Source organism: Myxine glutinosa, chromosome 9 (genome assembly GCF_964187855.1).
Source record: "Myxine glutinosa chromosome 9, kmMyxGlut1.1, whole genome shotgun sequence".
Classification (NCBI taxonomy): Eukaryota; Metazoa; Chordata; class Myxini; order Myxiniformes; family Myxinidae; genus Myxine; species Myxine glutinosa.
This window is the reverse complement of record NC_136269.1, coordinates 15,749,445-15,755,825: the sequence shown is the minus strand read 5'-3', so window position 1 is coordinate 15,755,825 and position 6,381 is coordinate 15,749,445.

Here is a 6,381-nt window from a genome sequence, read left to right as displayed (position 1 = left end):
CGCCCAGGAGAGGCAAGCCCAGGGCGCGCCACGAAGGGCGGGGCTGTTCAGCCCCATGCCCAAATAAGGAAACAAGCCCGTGGCTCGCCACGAGGGGCGTGCCGTCGGCGCCATGCCCAAATAAGGAGACAAGCCCGTGGGATTACCATACAAGGTCACGAAACAGAGCACGGGGAGGAGGGCGGTACCGAAACCGAAGGGGGCGTGACAGACCCGTGCTGAAGGTTTTGGGAGAAGGGTGCGACGATCGCAGGGGACAAGCTACACCAGAGATATGGCAGAGGAGTCCAGGTGCGTAAGAGGGTTGGCAGTCCACCGGGAGAGAGTTCAGAGTTGCACCGGAGTTGCGTGAGAGATACGAAAAGCCTTTGACAAAGAGCCACTTCAACCAGCCCCGTTTCAATCAGCCGAGTGACCCTGCCGGCGTGCGCTGTAAAGCCGAATACAAGGAGCTGCCGGCTCCTCGCTTCCCGCCCAGAGTGGACCTGCTCGCCATGCCCTGTGATTTCACCTGCTCCTCCCTCCAAACGATTCCTACCCTTCCATCCATTTGCGTACGTGAGTTTGTTTTGTTCGTGCTGTCCTGGGTAGGTAATTAAGTCCGTATAAGCTAGTAATTTTCACTGTGTCACCTGCGTTTTCATGTCACCTGTAAATAATCGTGACTGCTCTTTTTGCTTATGTGTGTGTAAATAATAAACCCCGTTACTCTTCTGTATGTCTTCTTCTTCTTCCTCTTTGCATTCGTCGTCTTAGTCTTTTCCCGATTGAATAGCGGTGGCGCGATACGGCCAACGTTTGGGTGAATCGGGTTTAGTCGGGGAACAACTGTTCGGTCGTGGAGCCTCCGCTCGGCAAACAACATCCTTAACCGCGTACCGTAACAATTGGTGTCAGGAGTGGGATTCAGACCTGAAGCGTTTAACGCACTCAAAATTACAAAGTACCGAAATTGCTTTTGTTTTACAAAACCCGAATTTTGAAATCGCGCCATGGCTGGTCAAGGCGACGGGATGTCGGTGGGAGAAATAGTCGGGGTAGAATCGACCCAGGACCTCGGGGAAATGTATATGGAGGAGGTGGTTGAGGGGGTTCCAGGCGCGCAAAATGGCGCTCTCGCGCACGAGGTTACGGGCGCGCAAAATGGCGCCTCGCACATGGCTACGGCGACAGCGCCCGTGACCGTAGCAGCGCCACCGGTGGATTCGGACCTTTTTATGATACAAATGGGGGCCCTTATGGAGAGGCTAGAAGCCAAAATGGGACAAATGGGAAACCAAATGGTGGAATTAAGGGCTGATAGTGAGCGATTGGGGGGCAAAATGGGGGGCAAAATGGGCGAAATGGGGGGCAAAATGGGAGAAATGGGGGAACGGCTAGAAGCTAAATTTGAGGGGTTAGACAACGGGATAAAAGAGGTAAAGAATGGGTTAACGGGGGTGGAAAATAGAATGGCTGCCCAGGAGAATCAGTTAGAGGGGGTGAAAAATGGGTTAGAGGGGCTAGAAAATAGGATTGAAGACAAATTGCGGGAGATAGGGGAGCAATCCGCCCGAGAAATTAAACAAATGGGAGAGCAGATAGAGGAGGTAAAAATCGGGGTAGAAACCAAATTGGATGCTCAGAGGGATGAATTGGGACAGATGAGGGCAGCATCTACAAAAGAGAGGGAGGAGATGAAAGAGGAAATACGACGAGGTGTAAGTGAGGAGGTCTCGGGGGTACGCGAGGAGGTAAAGCGAGGTGAAAAGCGTATAGAGAAAGAGGTGAGGAATAATACGGCTAGGTTACAGGGGGGAATAGAGGGTCTGACGAGGGGAGTAGAACAGCTGACAGTGGGACAAAAGGAACTAGTGGACCAAGTGGAAAAGAACACGGCAATAATCGGGGGGTTAAAAGCGACACAAAAAGACATTAAGAACGAATTAATAGCGACACAGAACAGAAGGAATGTCAGATGGTACATGAGGGGTTGACGAAGAAGTTGGAAGAGGTGACAGAAGTAATGGAGACGAAGGACCGAGAGGTGAGGACGCACATAGAAACGGTTAAAGTGGCGTTAGAGGAAGAGATAGAGGGGGCGCACAGGGAGATGAAGGAAGTAAAGGAAAAATTAGAGGAGGTGGAAGAAGGGGTGAGTGAAATTAAGAAGAGACGAAGGGAAACTAAAAAGGAAATAAAGGAGGAGGTGATGGAATTGGTACAAGGTCTGTGCTTGAATCGTGATGATGTGCTCACTGACCAAATAAAGAGTTTGCCAGGTGGCAGAGGAGGTGCGGAGACGAGGTGTCAAGGTGAGTGGCGATATATTCGGAAATGTATATGATGTGAGGGGAGCTTCAGTCGGCTTGGGGGTTGATTTAGACCCGGGTGTTCGTGAGGGACCAATAGTGAGGTGTATGACTGGTCCGGAGTGTGTGGAAAGAGGAGGTGTACAAGGAGGTCTGGCTATGGGGAGTGAGGGGGGTGCTGGTGAGCAAGAATGTGCAGGTATGGAGTGGGTAGCGGGTTGCGGAAGGGCGACCCAGGCATCGACACCACGGGGGGTAGTGTTTGGAGGGACGGGGGACGCGCGGGAGCCCCCCGGGAATAGCGTACTGTGGGAGCCCGAACGGTTTGGTCCCGCGTTGATCCCGCAAGGAGTGTCTGAATCTGATGTCTGAAAAAGTCTTGATTTGATGCATTGCTTGTCTGAATCCGATATCTGAAAAAGTCTGATTTAATGCATTGCTTGTCTGAATCTGATATCTGAAAAAGTCTGATTTAATGCATTTCTTGTCAGAATCTGATGTCTGAAAAAGTCTGATTTAATGCATTGCTTGTCTGAATCTGAAAAAGTCTGATTTAATGCATTGCTTGTCTGAATATGATGTCTGAAAAAGTCTGATTTGATGCATTGCTTGTCTGAATATGATGTCTGAAAAAGTCTGATTTAATGCATTGCTTGTCTGAATATGATGTCTGAAAAAGTCTGATTTAATGCATTGCTTGTCTGAATATGAAAAAGTCTGATTTAATGCATTGCTTGTCTGAATCTGAAAAAGTCTGATTTAATGCATTGCTTGTCTGAATCTGATATCTGAAAAAGTCTGATTTAATGCATTTCTTGTCAGAATATGATGTCTGAAAAAGTCTGATTTAATGCATTGCTTATCTGAATCTGATGTCTGAAAAAGTCTGATTTAATGCATTGCTTGTCTGAATCTGATGTCTGAAAAAGTCTGATTTAATGCATTGCTTGTCTGAATATGATGTCTGAAAAAGTCTGATTTAATGCATTGCTTGTCTGAATGTGATGTCTGAAAAAGTCTGATTTAATGCATTGCTTGTCTGAATATGATGTCTGAAAAAGTCTGATTTAGTGCATTGCTTGTCTGAATCTGAAAAAGTCTGATTTAATGCATTGCTTGTCTGAATCTGATGCCTGAAAAAGTATGATTTAATGCATTGCTTGTCTGAATCTGATGTCTGAAAAAGTCTGATTTAATGCATTTCTTGCCTGAATCTGATGTCTGAAAAAGTCTGTTTTGATGCATTGCTTGTCTGAATCTGATGTCTGAAAAAGTCTGATTTGATGCATTGCTTGTCTGAATCTGATGTCTGAAAAAGTCTGATTTAATGCATTGCTTGTCTGAATCTGATGTCAGAAAAAGTCTGATTTAATGCATTGCTTGTCTGAATGTGATGTCTGAAAAAGTCTGATTTAATGCATTGCTTGTCTGAATCTGATGTCTGAAAAAGTCTGATTTAATGCATTGCTTGTCTGAATGTGATGTCTGAAAAAGTCTGATTTAATGCATTGCTTGTCTGAATATGATGTCTGAAAAAGTCTGATTTAATGCATTGCTTGTCTGAATCTGAAAAAGTCTGATTTAATGCATTGCTTGTCTGAATATGATGTCTGAAAAAGTCTGATTTAATGCATTGCTTGTCTGAATGTGATGTCTGAAAAAGTCTGATTTAATGCATTGCTTGTCTGAATATGATGTCCGAAAAAGTCTGATTTAATGCATTGCTTGTCTGAATGTGATGTCTGAAAAAGTCTGATTTAATGCATTGCTTGTCTGAATATGATGTCTGAAAAAGTCTGATTTAATGCATTGCTTGTTTGAATGTGATGTCTGAAAAAGTCTGATTTAATGCATTGCTTGTCTGAATCTGATGTCTGAAAAAGTCTGATTTAATGCATTGCTTGTCTGAATCTGATGTCTGAAAAAGTCTGATTTAATGCATTGCTTGTCTGAATCTGATGTCTGAAAAAGTCTGATTTAATGCATTGCTTGTCTGAATCTGATGTCTGAAAAAGTCTGATTTAATGCATTACTTGTCTGAATCTGAAAAAATCTGATTTAATGCATTGCTTGTCTGAATCTGACGTCTGAAAAAGTCTGATTCAATGCATTGCTTGTCTGAATCTGACGTCTGAAAAAGTCTGATTCAATGCATTGCTTGTCTGAATCTGATGCCTGAAAAAGTCTGATTTAATGCATTTCTTGTCTGAATCTGATGTCTGAAAAAGTCTGATTTGATGCATTGCTTGTCTGAATCTGATGTCTGAAAAAGTCTGATTTAATGCATTGCTTGTCTGAATCTGATGTCTGAAAAAGTCTGATTTAATGCATTGCTTGTCTGAATATGATGTCTGAAAAAGTCTGATTTAATGCATTGCTTGTCTGAATATGATGTCTGAAAAAGTCTGATTTAATGCATTGCTTGTCTGAATCTGAAAAAGTCTGATTTAATGCATTGCTTGTCTGAATATGATGTCTGAAAAAGTCTGATTTGATGCATTGCTTGTCTGAATATGATGTCTGAAAAAGTCTGATTTAATGCATTGCTTGTCTGAATATGATGTCTGAAAAAGTCTGATTTAATGCATTGCTTGTCTGAATATGATGTCTGAAAAAGTTTGATTGAATGCATTGCTTATCTGAATCTGAAAAAGTCTGATTTAATGCATTGCTTGTCTGAATTTGGAAAAGTCTGATTTAATGCATTGCTTGTCTGAATCTGATGTCTGAAAAAGTCTGATTTCATGCATTGCTTGTCTGAATCTGATATCGGAAAAAGTCTGATTTAATGCATTGCTTGTCTGAATCTGATGTCTGAAAAAGTCTGATTTAATGCATTACTTGTCTGAATCTGAAAAAGTCTGATTTAATGCATTGCTTGTCTGAATCTGATGCCTGAAAAAGTCTGATTTAATGCATTTCTTGCCTGAATCTGATGTCTGAAAAAGTCTGTTTTGATGCATTGCTTGTCTGAATCTGATGTCTGAAAAAGTCTGATTTAATGCATTGCTTGTCTGAATCTGATGTCTGAAAAAGTCTGATTTAATGCATTTCTTGCCTGAATCTGATGTCTGAAAAAGTCTGTTTTGATGCATTGCTTGTCTGAATCTGATGTCTGAAAAAGTCTGATTTGATGCATTGCTTGTCTGAATCTGATGTCTGAAAAAGTCTGATTTAATGCATTGCTTGTCTGAATCTGATGTCAGAAAAAGTCTGATTTAATGCATTGCTTGTCTGAATGTGATGTCTGAAAAAGTCTGATTTAATGCATTGCTTGTCTGAATGTGATGTCTGAAAAAGTCTGATTTAATGCATTGCTTGTCTGAATATGATGTCTGAAAAAGTCTGATTTAATGCATTGCTTGTCTGAATCTGAAAAAGTCTGATTTAATGCATTGCTTGTCTGAATATGATGTCTGAAAAAGTCTGATTTAATGCATTGCTTGTCTGAAAAAGTCTGATTTAATGCATTGCTTGTCTGAATCTGATGTCTGAAAAAGTCTGATTTAATGCATTGCTTGTCTGAATGTGATGTCTGAAAAAGTCTGATTTAATGCATTGCTTGTCTGAATATGATGTCTGAAAAAGTCTGATTTAATGCATTGCTTGTCTGAATCTGAAGAAGTCTGATTTAATGCATTGCTTGTCTGAATATGATGTCTGAAAAAGTCTGATTTAATGCATTGCTTGTCTGAATGTGATGTCTGAAAAAGTCTGATTTAATGCATTGCTTGTCTGAATATGATGTCTGAAAAAGTCTGATTTAATGCATTGCTTGTCTGAATGTGATGTCTGAAAAAGTCTGATTTAATGCATTGCTTGTCTGAATATGATGTCTGAAAAAGTCTGATTTAATGCATTGCTTGTTTGAATGTGATGTCTGAAAAAGTCTGATTTAATGCATTGCTTGTCTGAATCTGATGTCTGAAAAAGTCTGATTTAATGCATTGCTTGTCTGAATCTGATGTCTGAAAAAGTCTGATTTAATGCATTACTTGTCTGAATCTGAAAAAGTCTGATTTAATGCATTGCTTGTCTGAATATGATGTCTGAAAAAGTCTGATTTAATGCATTGCTTGTCTGAATGTGA